At 39.8% G+C, this 18078-nt stretch overlaps 1 protein-coding gene across 1 annotated transcript in view; it reads right to left on the reverse strand.

The window, feature by feature from the left end:
• Positions 1-18078, reverse strand: part of LOC125397756 (serpin B6) — a 77157-nt gene that overhangs the window by 58220 nt on the left and 859 nt on the right. The window contains exon 2 of the mRNA XM_087896521.1: positions 9869-9957. The gene's annotated coding sequence lies outside the window, so the exon portion shown is untranslated. The remainder of the gene's footprint in view (positions 1-9868; positions 9958-18078) is intronic.

An 18078-nucleotide genomic window follows, 5' to 3' on the forward strand; every position in this document is an offset into this window, starting at 1 on the left:
TTACCTCTGACCAAGGAATTCACTGCATAGGCAAGAGGTATAACAGGAATCATGGAGGAGGATACTTGTTAGTAGCTTACTCACAGATTTATAGTCAGTGAGCTTTATTATTTTTTGTTTGTTTGTTTTTTGATTGTTCGTTTTTTGAGACAGGGTCTCACTAGGCTGACCTGGAAGAACTCTCTGTGTAGACTGGTTTGACCTCAAATTTACAGATCCACCTGCCTGTGTCTCCTGAGTGCTGTGATTAAAGGTGAGTGGCACCATGTCCAGTAACAGCAAGCTTTCCCATGGGATGGTACTGCCAACAGTGTAGGCTGGGGCCTCCATTAACCGTCAATCAAGACAAGCCCCTATATACATGCCACAGGCCAATCTGATCTCGGCAATTCCCCAGCTGAGGCTCTTTCTCAGATGACTTGCACTGTGACAGGCTAACAGTTAAAGTTAACTAGGATACCTCTCAAGTTTTGTCTAGATGTTTTTCAAGCCTGTCTTGGATCTTTTTGATCCTCCTTCTGTTAGAACATGGTCAAAAAGAAGGATGCATAGTAAACACTGCCTTGGGGTACTGTGAGAGAGGCTTCACAAAACAAGGCAGAGAACCTTTTACCTCAGGTGCGTCTTGTTCCCTGGATTGTTCTCAGATGTGATTTCATGCCTCCAGTGACAAACATTTATATTCAATTTCTAGTTGAAATTGTTATTGGTTAGAAAAACACAAATATAGAACCCATTCTGGTCAGTGTCCCTTGAATCTGGCTGGATATTGGCTTATGCCTTGCCTATACCTTCCCAGTTATAAGCTATAGAACATCCAGGCAATTGTATTTAAATTGATCTGTCCTGAGAAAATTCTGGGGAAGGGCTGCTCTGTTAATATTTAATATGTGCTTACTAATGTTTATTTCCATGCTTTTCTGAACTCAAACATGAGTTCTTGAATAATTGTTTTTTGTTTGTTTGTTTCATTCCTGTATAAAAGTGCACTGAAACAGAAGTAAGGTTGTCTACCCCATTCTTTCAGGTCCTCATATCCCAGGTCTAGCAGACAAGATCTGCTCAGGCCAGCTAAAAATTCAACACTTTCTTAGAGCATTTTAGTATCTTAAGTATCTTCTTCAAAATCTCTCCATCTTCTGTGTGCCCTTCAAGAATCTTTTCAGGTTCTTCAAGTGCCATTGCAGTGGTAGCTTCTTAGGTATCCATTCTGCATATGCTGGGCTATCCAAAGAATTCCTCCTCTAGAAATTCTGCTTTATATAAAGTTAAGATGCAGTGAAAATACTGTATGGCTCCAGTAACAGTCATTGAATCCTCCCATCATCTTAGCCTCATGGTTGGATAGGGATTTCCAGCTTCCATTCAAAGGTTTGACTGCAATGACTTGTGACCCCCAAGTGAGGCCACCACATTCCTCCAGCATGCAGAAGTTAAAATTCCAGGCTTCTGACCAATAGCACTTTTTCAGTGGTTATTGCTCTGATATCTCTTCTCCCATGATTGCAGAAACAGGCCCTAGCTTTCAATAAGGAAATTCGGGTTCAGGAGACCAGGGAAATATGGGCAGTCCCAGGAGAAATGCCCTATATATGCATCCCTGTCTCTCTCATGACTCAGGAATGGGTTTGGCAATTTGGACTCCCCAGTTCGCTTAGCAAACTGTAGCCACAGTGAGCCTGAAAGGTGGAGAGACAGCAACACTCATCTTTAGAGCCTCATTCTGGGGCCCTTGTGAATGGCTGGATCCCTAAGTACTGTGAAGTAGGAAATCTGCCCTGGTCCCACAGCTCCCATTTCCAGTACTGGATGAGAGAACAGGAATTCTGAGTAGAGGGAACTTTGCTGCCCTCTCAGGTTTAAGAGATCACTTCAACTTTGGAGTTGATATCCTCAGCTTGGCCTCACTTATCTAAGGACATTCATTATCAAGTCTGCCTCCCAAGAAGAATCACTAGTACTTCCAGAGTTGAGATCTCACATATAATCAGCTATGTCACCTGCACTTATATCCTTCCTCATCAGAGCAGTGGGAATTACTGCTCTACAAAGAAAAAGAAATGGTCACAGCCATGTTGTATTATTTATTAAGCACTATTCCCTTAGGAGGAGAGGGCTTTTGTGTGTTTGCAAAATCCTTGGCTCTGTGGAGTTGTTTTTGTTTTTAAGAATATTATTTTAAGGTATGCTATTTTGTCTTATGCTCTGGAATATTTGTTTAATGATGCAAAGATGTGTTTGATTAAAGAAAATTCACCTGCAGTCTGGAGGCTGAGTCAGCAACTAGCTGTAGGGAGGAGCCAGGTGGAAAGGGGTTTATAAGGAGGGGAGAGAAAAATCATGAGGACTTCTTGGAAGAGGCGAGGAGGTGAGCTAGGTGAGTTGCTTGCTAGTCAGCCTCTCTGGGAAGCAGGATTCTACCTCAACCTTTGAATCCTGAGTTCCTCAGGGGGATAGAGATTTAAATAAGTTCTCTTAGTAGCTCTGGAAGAGTCTGTGCCTGAGGAAACAGAATTTCCTCAGGCTGAGGCTCTTGCGGCTGGTAGTGGCTGAGCTGCAGTTTCTGACTAGGATAGCTGTAGCTTAAAAGGTAGCAACCATTAAAAAAGAGGACAACAGAGTTCTGTTCCTTGAGCAACTCTGAGTAGTGGGTAACAAAGGAAGCACTGCTCAGTGTAAGAAAGTTGGGGGAGTTTTGGAGGAAATCATGGCACCTCCAGTGTCCAAGGGACAGAGATGCTGGTACAAGTCTCAAGGTAGAGAAAATAAGCTCCCCAGCCCCCACCCAGCAAAAAGTGGCAAAATGCAGGGATCAGAAATAAGGTAGTTTGTGAGCAATTCGGTGATGGAGGTAGTATGGAATCTTGGAGAAACATGTATTGTTTCATGAGGCCCTCTCGCTGATGAATGTACCCAGCCAACAGCCTTCCCTTAAAGTGTTACTCCTCTTGGATTACACTAGTACTGAGCCCCCTTGCTGGGACAGTAGTAATTGGCTCAGCACCACTAATAGCTGTCTGACAAGAAAACCAAGGGCTCTTCTATGGCTGGTTTTCTGACCAGGCATTCCAATACAGATAAGGATTCTAAGGAAGTACAGAGAAAGTAAAATTATTTTGGAAAGTAACTGCTGTTTGGGTTTTGTTGTTTATTTGTTAGCAATACTAGTTATAATGGTGAGGAAAAGTATATAGCATATATATGTATATACAGTGGATGTTGGACATGCCAGGAGCTGCTAACACTTTTTAGTTATATGGAAACTCAGTGAATCTTTATAATACCCTTGTGAACACGTACAGTTGTTTCACTTTACAGGCAAAGACATTGAAGCAGAGGTAGATTAATACTCTTGCTCCAAGGTCACAACTATAAGGTGCATGTAGGATTTGAACCTAGACATGGCCCTCCACTGAGCTGGTATATGGTACTGTAGACACTCATCTTAGCTCATCTCACATATCTCTCTGGTCTTTCTGGTGACAACACTGATTTCCTTTTGAATATTTTGTTTTTATGCTGAGCTATGTTGTTTTCACAGTGGTGGTTCCCCCTTGTACCTATTTGTGGCATCAGACAGACCTGAACAATCTGTGTTCTGTGGTCCAGAAATAACCAAAGTCAGCAAGGAAATTAAATTCAGGGACTGATCAGACCTACTGAGAAAGAAAGTCTTTTGTTGCTGTTGGACCTGGAGTTGTGACACTGTAAGTCAAAAACCATACATAGAAAGTGTCAGCCTGCAACTAAAGCCATGCTGAAAAGATTGCCCAAGCTATGAGAGATAACTTCTGGTGGCATCCACTGAAACATGGACCTATGCTTGTCTCTAAGAATCATCAGCCTTCCAGTTATGTGAGACAATGGACTGCTTTTGGGGCTCAAATGGTTTGCATTAGATTTATATCAATTACAATGGAAGCAAATCTGAGTATTTAACAAATATGATTATATAAAAACTAGCAAAAATTTAAAGCCATGTAATTTATCAAAATCTTTTCCTCCCCAGATGGATTCAGTGTATAACAGCAACTAATAAGCAAAGGGTGAAGAAAAAAGGATTAAGTATCTGTCACTATGGCAAACTGGTAGGGGTAGGCATCATACAGTATGACTAGGTGACCTTCACACACCAGCCAGTCTTTCGTGGTATCATTTTTCCCATCTGTGATGTAAAGAGGTCTAGCCTTCCATTATTACACCACCTAACAAGCAAAAAGCTGTGTGTCCCCAGTCCTGGCATAAGTAACTGTGATAGTTAACTGGATTGGATTAAAAATGTTTATGAGATTAGTGGAGTAGATCTCTGGTATGTCTGACAGAATTTCCAATAACAACTGGATCAGGAGGCTGTCACCTAAGCAAAATATTAATTCCTTCATGGATTTATAAGACTGCATTATTGGGAGGTACTGAAAGATAGGAGGTAGGGCCCAGCCAGAAGAAGCAGGACACAAGCATGTCCATGAGGACTATATCTTGCACTGACCTCTTCATGAATTCCCTTTTATTCCTGAGGTGATCTGAATTGCTCTCAATGGGCTGAATCTGAGCTAAAATAAACTTTCTACCTTTAAGTTTCTTTCTTAGGTATTTTCGTCACAGTAGATAAAAGGCAATAGAAACTCTTCTCTCTTGAGCCTCAGAAACAACTTGAAATCCTGTCTGGGAACCCAAAGTCCTAGTGCTGACCTAGGAGGTTGTGTCCACCACTATGTCTAATTTTTGTTAGCTCCCCCTAGCCATTTCTTTTTCTTTAAAGTGGAACTTATATGCTAAAATGCAATGCATCAGGCCATTTGGTTGATAAAATCTTACTAAGGGTGAACCCTAGTAAGCTTAAGATTGTGTGTCACAAATCAGATCATAAACCACCACACTGGATGTCTGGCTGAGGTGAAACCCTACTAAGACTCTTCAGCAGACAAGTTATTGCAAAATGCTCTCCTACAGAAGCAAAACTTCTATCAGATAAACCATTATGAACAAACATCTCAATGCATTACTAATATGAGAAAGTGAGGAAATAACCAAGCTTGCACCCCAACAGTAAAACTAGTCACTTATAGGAGAATGATAGGCATGCGTGGCACCTCAGGCTGCCATGGTCTCATGCTTACACCAACAAAACTGGACAAATGGAGCCAAACTGTACCACAGGCGTGTGTGATGTGAGCAGCTAATCAATCCTTATATAGGGGGTTGATAACACCCCTGTAATTCCAGCATAGCTACAGACACAGGAGGGTCACTGTTCATCCCAAGCCAGCCTCTTGTCCCAAGTAAATTCCAACTAGCCTGGATTATATTAGGGAGATCTTATCTCAACAAAAGGAAAACATATGCACACATAAATACATATACGTGAAAAACAAAAGAGACCATTTACAAAGGGCCTAGCCTTGTGAAAAGGTAGAAAACTCTGCCTTGAAAAGCAGACAGGCTATAATATCTGCCTTAGTTCTGGATGAGAAGAAAAAAAAAAACTTATCCTATACCATAGAATCTTGGATTGAACCTACGGCACCCATATCAACAAAGTCAGAAGAAATCTAAAGGAAGTGATCTCAAGTGAAGACCAATCTTTGTTACAGGAACTAAAGAACATAAATTCTTTCTGAAGGAAAACATCATTCCCTAACTATGGGCATTTTTCAGAGCTAAGATAGGCTTTATTTTTATCTATTATTTTTATTTATTCATTTTTTTATTTCTCCATTCAAAAATTTACACTTCCTCCCCTCCTCCCAATCCCCTCCCGCTGCCCCACTCCCCCTTTTCCTTCCCCCTCCCTGCTTGAGAGAGGGCAGGGAACCCTGCCCTGTGGGAAGTCCAAGGTCCTCCCCCCTATATCCAGGCCTAGGAAGCTGTGCATCCATATAGTCTAGAGTCCCAAAAAGCCATAACATGCTGTAAAAACAAGTCCCAGTGCCTTTATCAATGGCTTCTCAGTCAGCCCCCATTGTCAGCCACCATCAGAGAGTCCGAATTGATCACATGCTCGTTCAGTCCCAGTCCAGCTGGATTTGGTGAGCTCCCAAGATAAGCTTTATATAAACGTTCCAAAACCAATCACACAAGGAAGCAAAATATGACTTTGACTAAACCTAAAACATCAAACAACACTTAATCAGCCAAGGGTTTCACATAATAGCATTATGAGACATTACACAAAATAACCATGTATAAAGTGTTTACAGACATTCAAAGGTGGGTAAAGGTTTGCTGTGAAAGCATGGGAACCTGAGTTTGGTCCCAGTAACCATTCAAAAAAAAAAAAAAAGCTAGGTATGTACTACTTGTAATCCAGTGCTTGAGGGTGAAGACAAACAGTCCCAGACTTTACCGACCAGCCAGTCTACCCTGAGCATCACACCCCAAGTTCAGTGACAGAACGTACCTCAAAAAATAAATGACCAAGGAAGACATCTCAACATCACCTTTGGATTCCACAGAAACAAGTGTGGTTCCCCCACAGTTCCTCCTCCCCTGAGATCTGACCAAGTAAGGAAATGAATGAAAAAGTTAGATTCCGAGACATGGTGAATTGAGGAAAAAAAAAAAAAAGACCTGATATATTTCCTAATTAAATGGATTTCTACAATGAGAAAGAGGCAGGAGGTGAGAATTCTTGGATTTTAAATGTAGACAATGATTTTAAAGAAAACATTAATTGGTTGTCAGATTTAATAAGTGCCACATATCTCAAGTAGCACAAATAAAAAGTCATTAGACAGTGAAACTGTTCAACACAAAGGAAAAATTAAAAGGACTGAAAAAGTGGGTAACCTGATCTAGACCTTAAGAGAAAAATGAAGATATTTCAAAAATTAAAAATAGAGTTTTCAATGACTGTACATTAATAAAGCAATTTCTTTAAATTATCTGTCTTTTTAGAAGGCCAATAATGCAAGAAAAAAGAAAGGCTAAAATGCAGTGGACATGGGGAACAAGGACAGTGGGGAAAGTGCTGACTCTAAGCAAATGATGAGTATGAAATAATAATACGGTCCAATTCACAGTGTGGCGGCTGGAGAAGAGAAAGAGTTCATTTTAGCTTATGGCTCCAGAGAGAGGAAAAAGAGTCGATAATGGCAAGAAAGGCACGGAATGCCTGAAGGGATGGCTAATCACATACACATGCAGGAAGCAGAGAAAGCAAGCAGAAAGGGGACAAGACTATAAACCCTCATAGAAAGTTTGAACCTACAAAGATTCCATAACTTCCCAAACAGTACCACCAACTGGGGAGCAAGTTTTCAAATATATGAGCCCGTGGGGAGATTTCACATCCAAACTACCACACCCATCAGAATACAATAAGTGGCTACCATAAAAACCATGAAGTGTGACTTCTTTTTCTTTTATGTTTATTCAACAGAAAGCAATCTCCAGCTTCACTGAGGTGGCTGAGCATGTCCATGAACAAAGCTGCCTCTAAACTGGAATTCATTTGCTGAGTCAGCCCCAGCCTCAGTTTTCTTGTGAGCCCCAGAGGGTACAGCACTCCTATAGGTGTCTCTGTCTGTCTCCTCTCCTGTGAATCTTGAAGGTTGCTTACCTCTAGAGTCTAGAGAACCCAGTAGTTCTCAACCTTTGGCAAACCTCTATCTAGGAAAATATTTACATTATAATTCATAACAGTAACAAAAGTATAGTTATAAAGTAGCAATGAATAAAATTTTACAGTTGGGGGTCATGAGAGCCATGTGGACATATGCAGTCTGTGCCACTGCCTGATGCCTTGGTGATGTCCTTGGCCTTTGTTGCTTCAGGGCACCATGCTGATGTAAGGGATGCTGAGGACCATGAGTGGGTCAGTGGTCCTAAAAAAGCCAAGGACCGTGTTGATGTCTATGGTCCATTTTACCACTGAAGCTCATGTGGATGCCCATGGTTTGGGCTGCTGCCTGCAAGTCATGCTAACATTTATGTGTGCAGAAGGCCTGGTCCCACCACTCAATAGCACATCTGCACTTACACATGTGTATACATACATACATACGTGCTAAATAAATAAAATAAACCCCAGTTCTGCTTCAGACTGGCCAGATATATATAAAAATATATAAAAAATTATATTTTTCTGTCAAAACCATAAATCCTAGTTTGGCCTGAGCTGAGATCCTTAAAAGATTAGGGAAACTCCTTGGACAGTAGACTAATGCAACAGAACAGAAGATCCAGAAATAAGCCCAAGCAACTACAGCCACCTGATCCTGGACAAAGAAAAAGGGAAATTCAGCCTCTGATATTCACATGTGGAAGAATGAAACTGTATCTTCATCTCTCACCATGCAGCTTAAATTGTATTAAAGACTTGAAACTATGAATCTACTAAAAGAAACTATCAGGATAAAGGCATAGAGGCTGGAGAGATGGTTCAGCAGTTCGGAGCTAGTACTGCTCTTAGGGAGGACCCAAGCTCACTTCCTAGCACCCATTTAGGCAGGTCACAGCCACCTATAAACCACTGTAACTTCTGCTCCAGGAGATCCAACGCCTCTGGCCTTCACAGACACCTGCACACACACTCACACTTTATTTTTTAACTCTGAAAGGATTTAGACACAACAGCTTTCTGAGTAAGATTCCAACAGCTTCAGAAATGACAAAATCTGGATTCCAAAAACCGGACTTGTCCCATTTATCTGATAAGGTCACTTAGTCCTTGATGTGCCTCAGGCTACAAAAGAGCCCCCCCCCCAACCTCCCCCCCCCCCCCCCACACACACACACGCGGAGGAAAGCAAACAAGTGTGACTGACATTCCTAAATACTTGGGGCTGTGCATCTGCTGCCCTCTGGTGTCAGTCTGAAGGGAACCTCAGGTTCATCTACTATGGGCTAAAGAGGGCACAGCAGGGCTACAAAGCCCAGCTCTCTATAGGATAACTCTTACTTCCTGAGGCGTCTGTACACATTTAATTATGGGTTTCCTTTTTGCAGCTGTATGTCCTGGCATTCAACCTTTCCTCTACATCTGAGACAGCGACCACAACTGGGTTTTTGGTGATCAATGATATTTATTAAAAGCTAGTTCTAATCAGAGAAATGAAAACAAAACTGAAAATAAGGTATGATGCCCTAAAAATAATCAAAATCCACACTTCAGAAAAAAATTAATAGCTACCTGATAGTGCCATTTAAGGAGGTGCTCCAAAATTTGACCAATAGAATCCTTTCAATAGAGCCAAAGGCAAGCCTTGTACACAGTTCCCTATGTCAAACGACACCTAGGTCAGTGGCTCTCAACCCTTTATGAGGGTCAAACAACCCTTTTACCAGGATTACCTAAGATAACTGGAATATCTACATTACAATTCATAACAGTAGCAAAATTACAGTTATGAAGTAGAAATGAAAATAATTTTATGGTTGGGGATTACCACAACATGAGGAACCATGTTAAAAGGTTGCAGCATTAGGAAAGTTGAGAACCACTGCCCTAAGCAATTTGGTGAGAAATACTGAGTCCAATATCAGACCCTAAACAAAGTACAGCTAAAGGGTAGGGAACACAGGTGGGGAAAAAAAAACAAAACATTGATTGATCCAGGAGGAAAATCTGTTTTACTTAGAGGATGAAATCGAAGAGCAGACCTAAGAACTGATATTCTGGAGAATTGAGGAGCATCAGACTTTCACCACAAAAAACTTCCTCCTCAAATTTTCTACCACAGTTTGAACCTGCCACAATAAAAAAATCAGAAACTGTAAGTATTGAATTACAGGGAAAACATATTCCATATACTTGTCCTTACACTGAGAAGAGCTTCCTTTCTAGTAACTGGTACTTAATTTTCTCTCAAGAACATTTAGAGAGCTCTTTACCCATGCGGATAATTTTTAACCAGTTCTTTCCTACCTTTGTTACTTCCAGAGGGAGCTGTAAGTTCAGCATGGAACTCAGGCCAGTCTAAGAATGCCATACTTCTGTGACTCTAGCTTCTGAGGCTGCATCATAACAAAGGAAAAAGCAATAGTATTATAGTGAGACCAGAGGTCACAGACTTCTGAAAAGAAAAGCCATTCACCACATGCCTCTTGGAATTTTGAGCAATAATATTCAACACACTGGATTAGCTACTAAAACATACAGAGTTGTCTAGAAATAGTATAAATGTCAGTTGTAAGTGTACTGTCTGCCAACTACCCATCTACATTAATACATACTCTAAAAGCAAGTAGAAATTCAGTATTCTCCATTTGGCGAGGATTCTTCATTCTGGAGGGACAGGAAGAGACCCTAAGTGAGTTCCAGCACATGTGGGATCTGCTATGTGGAATAAGGATGTCTAAGGAGCCTTCCCAGCCATCAACCTGGACCTAAACAAACTTAACTTTGGTCACTTTCTCTGTAGATAAGCCTTAATGACACCTTTGTTCTTCTGGGCCAGAGGGGTGAGCAGATATACCACAACCCCTATACCCCCTGGTCCCTGAGCCTTTTCAGAATGCTGTCTGCCTGCACTTCCCATGGTGGCCTATTACTTTCCCTACCACTCTAGACCAGTGCCAGTCTTAGCAAACCTACTGTCGGCTGAGCCACACATTCTTCAGCCTACAGTATACTTGGTCTAGGGTGTATTCACTACATACCCTGCCCAAAACATCAAAATGCTTTGCTCAGAAAATAATGGCTTGATGTCTCAAGTATTTAAGCAAGCAATTGTACTTGTTGTCCTTGGTATCATGTTAAAGCAATCTTTTGCCTTCTCCCCTCCCCCACCCCTTTCGTATTAGGGTATAAAAGCATATGGAAAATAAACATCGGCGGTATTCAGAGTTGCCCTCCCAGTACTATCCTATGTCTCTGTATTTCTTTTGTATCTCTGTCTATTCTGCCTAACATTTCTAATCCATGTACTCCTACCCTGGAACGTAAGAACCTATCATGGCTGGACCACGACAAATATCACCCCAAAGTGTGGCTGATAACAATGTCTGAATGTCAACTGACAAAAGGTAGATTTGTGATGGTTAATACGGTCAACTTGATTCCTCTAGCCCCATCCATGAAGAATTTTTTCCAGAGGTTTAACTGAAGAATAAAAGATTTCCCTTAAATATGGGCAGTACCACCCTATGGTCGATGCTCTCAGACTGAAAAGAGGAAAAGAAGAAAACTGAGTACCAGCATTCATCTCTCTGTGCTTCTAACTACAGATGCAAAGTGACCAGACACCTGTATCACTGCCACTGTGACTTCCCTGCCACAGTGGATTATATTTTCTCAAATTCTGAGGCAAAATAACCCTTTCCTGTTATGATATACTCAATCACTCTGAGTGAAAATGTGCTGCTCTAGTATTCTGATTTAGTTTAATAAAGAGCTGAATGGCCAATAGCTAGACAGAAGAGGATAGGTGGGATTTCCAGGAAGAGAGGGGAACTCAAGAGATGAATCCAGTTGTGGGAGAGATGCTAGCAAGACACAGCAGGGTGGAGGGGTCAGATTACAGAGCGGAGGAGAGGTAAAAAGCCACATGGCTGAATGTAGATTAATAGAAACAGGTTAATTTAAGTAATAAGAGCTAGTTGGGAACAGCCCTAAGCTAAAGGCCAAATTTTCATAATTAATGATAAATTCCTCTGTCATTTTTTGAGAAAACCTAAAAGAAATAGATAATTTCTCAATAGATACCACTTGTCAAAATTAGATCAAGATCAGACAAGCAAATATACATATAACCACTAAAGAAATTGACATAGACTCTCAACCAAAACAAGTCCAGAGGTGAGAAAGTTTTAGTGCAGAATTCTACCAGACTTTCAAAGAAGAGTTAATGCCAATAATCCTTAAATTATTACACAAAATAAAAACAGAAAGAGCACTACCAAATACATTTTATGAGGCCACACTCACTCTGATACCCAAACCATAGAAAGATTCAACAAAGAAAGAGAATTAAAACCAATTTCCCTTATGTGCATAGATGCAAAAATATTCAACAAAATATTTGAAAACAAAATTCAATAACACATCAAGATCATCCACCATGATCGAAACGTCTTCATTCATAGATGCAGGGATGGTTCAACATATGAAAATCAGTCAATGTAATTCACCATATAAACAAATTGAAAGAAAAAAAACCCACACATGATCATTTCATTGGATGCCGAAAAAGTCTATGACAAAATACAACACCTATTCATGATAAAAGTCTTGGAGAAATTAGTGACATAAGGGACATAAGAGATATACCTAAACATAATAAAGGCAATTTTCAGTATCCCTATAGCCAACATCAAATTAAACGGAGGGGAAATCAAAGCAATCCCACTAAAATTGGGAAAAAACAAGGCTGTCTAGTCTCTCCATATCTACTCAATATAGTACTTGAAGTTCTAGCAAGAGCAATAAAACAACTGAAGGGGATACAAATTGGAAAGGAAGAAGAAAAATATCATTATGTGGCAATGATATAATAGTAAACATAAGTGACCCCCAAAATTCTACCAGGGAACTTCTCCAGCAAGTGGAAGACTTATGTAACAAAAACTTCAAGGCTCTGAAAGAAGAAATTGAAGAAGATATCAGAAGATAGAAAGATCTCCCATGCTCATGGTTCTGTAGGAAAAAAATGGCCATTCTACCAAAAGAAATCTACAGATTCAATACAATCTCCAACAAAATGACAACACAGTTCTTTACAGACCTTGAAAGAGCAATATCCAACTTCATTTGGAAAAGCCAAAAAAAAAAAAGCAGGATTGCAAAAACAATCTTGAACAATAAAAGAACTGTTTATCAACACCCCTGATTTAAAGCTGTACTACAGAGCTATAGTAATAAAACCACATGGTATTAGCATAAAAACAAACATGCTGATCAGTGGAACTGAATCAAAGACCCAGACACCAGACATAAATCCACACATGTACGGACCTGATTTTTTATTTAAAAAAAAAAAGCCAGAAATGCACAATGGGGGAAAAAGCATCTTCAACAAATGATGCTGGTCTAAATGTATGTCTGCACGTAGAAGAGTATAAATAAGATACTTATCACCTACAAAAACTCAACTCCAAATGGATCAAAGACCTCAACATAAAACCAGGTACACTGAACCCGATAGAAGAGAAAGTAGGGAATAGCCTTGAACATATTGGCATAGGAGAGAACTTTCTACCCAGAACATGGATAGTATATACAGTATAACTGACAATAATATATAGAACCTTATGAAACTGAAAAGCTTCTGTAAGGCAAAGGACACCATCAATAGAACAAAGGGGTAACTTACAGAATAGAAAAAGATTTTCACCAACTACATCTGACAGAGAACTAACATCCAAAAAATATTAAAAGCTCAAGAAACTAAACACTGACAAACTAAAGAATCCAATTTTTAAAAATGGAGTACAGATCTAAAAATTTTCAATAGAGGAATTCCAAATGGCTGAGAAACACTTCAAGAAATGGGCAACATCCTCAGCCATCAGGGAAATGCAAATCAAAACTACTTTGAGATTCCATCTTATACCTGTCAGAATGGCTGTAGTTTTGCTTTCCATTCTTGTCTATTTTTCAAAGGAAGAGCAGTCTCAAAGAGTACTGGAGTCCCTGAAGTCCCAGAACAGCATCTAGTCTTTGTTTCTAAAATAACTCTAGATTAGCTGGATTAAGAACCAAATAAATTATTCCTTGGATTTTCTTTCAATCACCAGTTGTGGTTTGAATGAAAATGGTCCCCAGAGGCCCTTAGGGAGTAGCACTATTAGAAGGTGTGGCCTTGTTGGAGGAAGTGTGTCACTGGGAATGGGCTTTGATGTTTCAGAAGGTCAAGCCAGTCCCAGTGTTGCTCTTTTCCTGCCACCTGACAATTCAGATGTAGAACCCTTAGCTATCTCTTCAGCTCAGTGTCTGCCTGCATACTGCTATGCTTCCCACCATGATGATAATGTAAGCCAAGCCCAATTAAATATTTTCTTATAAGAGCTGCCATGGTCATGACTATAGAAATTCTGTAGTCACAACAAATGGAGCTAACAAAAACTGAAACTTTGAAGACGTAAAACTTTTCAATTTGACAAGGGCTTGAACCAAATCTTCCTGCTTTCTTCTTTCTTCCTCTATCTTAGCTCCAAACAGGGTGAACTTATGGAAGCAAGCGGCAGTAGGCAGCCAAAGCCCCAGTTTTCTGCATGCAGACTGGAAATATAAGTCATCTAGAAGCAGAAAGTACTAAGTAGACCACCAGGAGGAAGAAAAACAAGCAGAGGAAAGCAGCACTATAAGGTTTATATTGATATCTAGGATCGTTTCAGAGCTTCATCTGTATGGAACTGACCTAAATCAACATGCCAAAGACACTGAGAACTAAACTTAAAAAAAAAAAGTAGTATTTGGGTCACTGAATAATATAACCATGTAATAAAGATCAAACCTGTGTGGCCTGACACTCACCATGTTGGTTATCTGGATAAACAAAACTAACAGCATTCCTCATAGATATTGACTAGCACTCAGCACTACCTAACAGTCAAAAAATCCATAATGCAATCCAAAATCATTTGGCTTTCAAAGAGCCAGTAAGTCTCAATCTGCATAGGAAGAAGCAAATCAAAGATTCTAACCCAGATATTAAGTAGATACTACTTATCTGAACAGTAGTTTTGGGTCTTCTTTTCTGATATTTGTACAGAAGAGTATACTCACATGATTGACTTTAAAACAAAAACTTTACAGCACATTCATTGTAGCAGTTATAAAAGTGATACAATAAAAGATCTTTGTCCTTGTAAGATGTGACTTAAGCAATAGCTTAGCAAAATGTGTGGAGACGAATGGTGTAAGGAGGTCCTTCTTTGTGCTGCATTCTTTGGTTAATAAAGAAACTGCTTTGGGCCTGATAGGGCAGAACTTAGGTAGGCAGAGAAGATAGAACTGAATTCTGGGAGGAAGAAAGGCGGATAGGGGAAAGCCACCATGGAGCCACCAGAGTCAGACATGCTGAATCTTTCCCACGTGGTGATATACAGATTAATAGAAATGGGTTAAATCAAAATATGAGAGTGAGCCAATAAGAGGCTAGAGATAATGGGCCAAGCAGTGATTTAATTAATACAATTTCTACATGGCTATTTCGGGGCTACGCTAGCCAGGCGGCCAGGAAGAACAAGCAGCCCCTCCCTACAACAGATGAAGCTTAAGATAAAGACAACATGAGCATAGCAAAATGTTCACAACTTTGAGCTGAAAAGCAGGGTATTTATTCACCATACTATTTCTGAAACCAGCCTTAGGAAGTTCTCCACAATTTTATGGTCTCTCTTTCATCCCAGTCCCTGGTTACCATAGATCTTTCTGTAATGCCTAATAAATAAAATATTAATACTATACAATTTCCTCCCTTTTTGTCTGGCTTCTTTTGGTTAGCAGAGTGCTCCTGAGAGTCATCCATGTTAAATGTATTAGTGGAATCAATAGGTTTGAAAATGTTGGAATTTTAAACATAAAATTATTATTTTTTAAAAAAATTTTATTTATTTATTTTGTATACAATATTCTGTGTGTATGCCTGCAGGCCAGAAGAGGGCACCAGACCCCATTACAGATGGTTGTGTGCCACCATGTGGTTGCTGGTAATTGAACTCAGGACCTTTGGAAGAGCAGGCAGTGCTCTTAATCTCTGAGCCATCTCTCCAGCCTCCGTACATAAAATTATTTTAAAAAAAATATCATGAGCCAACTGGATCCAATTGACAGTTATAGAGTACTCTACCCAGCAAAACAGAATGTACCCAGTTTCCAGGTACACGTGGACCATTCATCCTGAGTCACAGCCATCTAAAATTGGAATTACACAAAATACGTCCTACTTTAATACAAAACTAAACTAGAAACCAATGAAAAGAGAATGGAAGTCTGAATGGTGGTGCACACCTTTAATCTCAGAACCCAGGAGACAGAGGCAGGTAAATCTCTGAGTTCAAAGTCAGCCAGGTTTACATTGTAAGACCCTGTCTCAAAAGAAAAAAAAAAAAACCTCTACATACTAGGAAAGTAAATAATATCAATGAATTATGGGTCAGAAAGAGTCTTAACACTATTTTAATTGAGTAAACGTAGAAATTAAACATATGAAAACATCTGAGATGTGAGTAAAGAAAGACTAAAGGAAGTTACAGCAATAAAATGTTTTTATTAGAAAAAGAAGACTTAAAACAATAAACTATACTAAGACACTAACAAATAAGGAAAAGGACAGGGCCACCACAAGCAGAAGGAAATAATAAAGACAGTAGAAGTCAGCTGGACAGTGATGGTACAAGCCTATAATCCCAGCACTTGGGAGACAGGCAGACAGATCTCTGAGTTCAAGGCTAGCCTGCTCTACAGAGCTAGTTCCAGGACAGCCAGGGCTACACAAAGAAACCCTGACTCAAAAAACAAAAACAAACAAATAAAAAGATAGTAGAAGTCAATGAACCTGAAAATAGAAAACGAAATACTTTTTAAGAGATCAGAAGTTTTGATAGATCCCGAGAAAGACAAAGCGAGCGAGCGAGAGAGCGAGCGAGCGAGCGAGAGAGAGAGAGAGAGAGAGAGAGAGAGAGAGAGAAATAGGCATTACCAATATAATAGTACCTCCTTATTCATGGGTATACATCTCAAGTAGCCTAGTTAATGCTTGAGGTAGTAGAGAACTACTCGCTCTCTCTTCCTCTCTCAAGATAATTTATAATTTGTGAAGCTAGGTCTAATGAGATGTTAACAGTAATAAAACCTAACACACATAAAGGCACATCATCAGCTTCCCTAATTCTGAGATCTCAAGCTTAAGAATGAACCATTACCAGCAACATAAGGTCTTCAGCTTATAGACCCACACGAGACTTTTCAGTCTCTCTAATTTTAGTCTGGTTACCTTTTTTTAAAAAACATCTATCCCCATCCTCCTTTCTATCTGTTTGGTTCTGCCTCTCTGGAGTGCCCAGAACAATGCATGCCATGACAGGCATCCATGTAGTCAGATGAAATGGTTTCAATCTCTTAAAAAAAAAAAAAATTCCCTGTGTTTTACTTATATATCCTTCTTCATTGTAAACTCTTGGCAACCACTGGCCTTACAGAATCTCCATAGTTTTCCCTCATTGAGGATGTCATATATATTGTGTAGGGCTTTTTTTAAAGATTGACTTCTCTTACTTAGACATATACAAAAAACACACCAAATTCTTTAATTATAGAATTCATTCTAGTGCCAATTAGTATTCCATTTACTATAGCTATTGAAAAGTAACTCATTTGCTTCCAAGTTTGGGCAATTATGAAAAGCTGCTGCAAAAATTCAGATACAGGGCTGGGAGAGATGGTTCAGAGGTTGTTCTTGCAAAGGATTTGGGTCACAGTCTCAGCAGTCACACAGTGACTTAGTCATCCATAACTCCAGTTCCAGGAGATCCGATGCCCTCCTCTGACCTCCATGGGCACCAGGCACTAAAGCAATGCACAAACATGCGATCAAAACACTCATACATATAAAACAAACCTTTAAAAATTAATTCAGATACAGGGGCTGGAGATATGAGTCAGTTGCTAAAAAGCACTACTGCTCTTATGGAGGACCTGCTTCGTTCGCAGACCTACACTTGTAACTCCAGCTCCAGGGGACCTGCTGCCTTTTTATGGCCTAAGGGGAATCTACACTCATGTAGACATACTCAAAAAAAAAAAACAACAACAACAACAAAAACCAAACAAACAAAAAAAAACTTAAAAGAAAAACTAAACCACAACTTCGGTACAGGGATCTGGGGAATACAGCTCACAGTTCCTTCAGCAAGCATGCAAACATAATGAACCTGAAATTAATTCCCAGAACCCGTGTAAAAAAACCTGACCAAGTTTGAAGCCAATGCCAGAGATGCAAAAACAGGCAGGTTCCCGAGGCAAGCTAAAAGTGAGGCCTTAGATACTTTTTTGCATTCCTTCCATTTGTGAATGTTGGGAATTTTGGACATTTTATGAGTATTTTACATCAAAGCTGAGTTTCCCATAATGTCCTATGACACTGAGTATCTTTTTAATGCTTATCTGCATGGCGAGGTATCTGTTAAAAGGGC

Source organism: Myodes glareolus, chromosome 14, assembly GCF_982192425.1.
Source record: "Myodes glareolus chromosome 14, mMyoGla1.1, whole genome shotgun sequence".
Lineage (NCBI taxonomy): Eukaryota > Metazoa > Chordata > Mammalia > Rodentia > Cricetidae > Myodes > Myodes glareolus.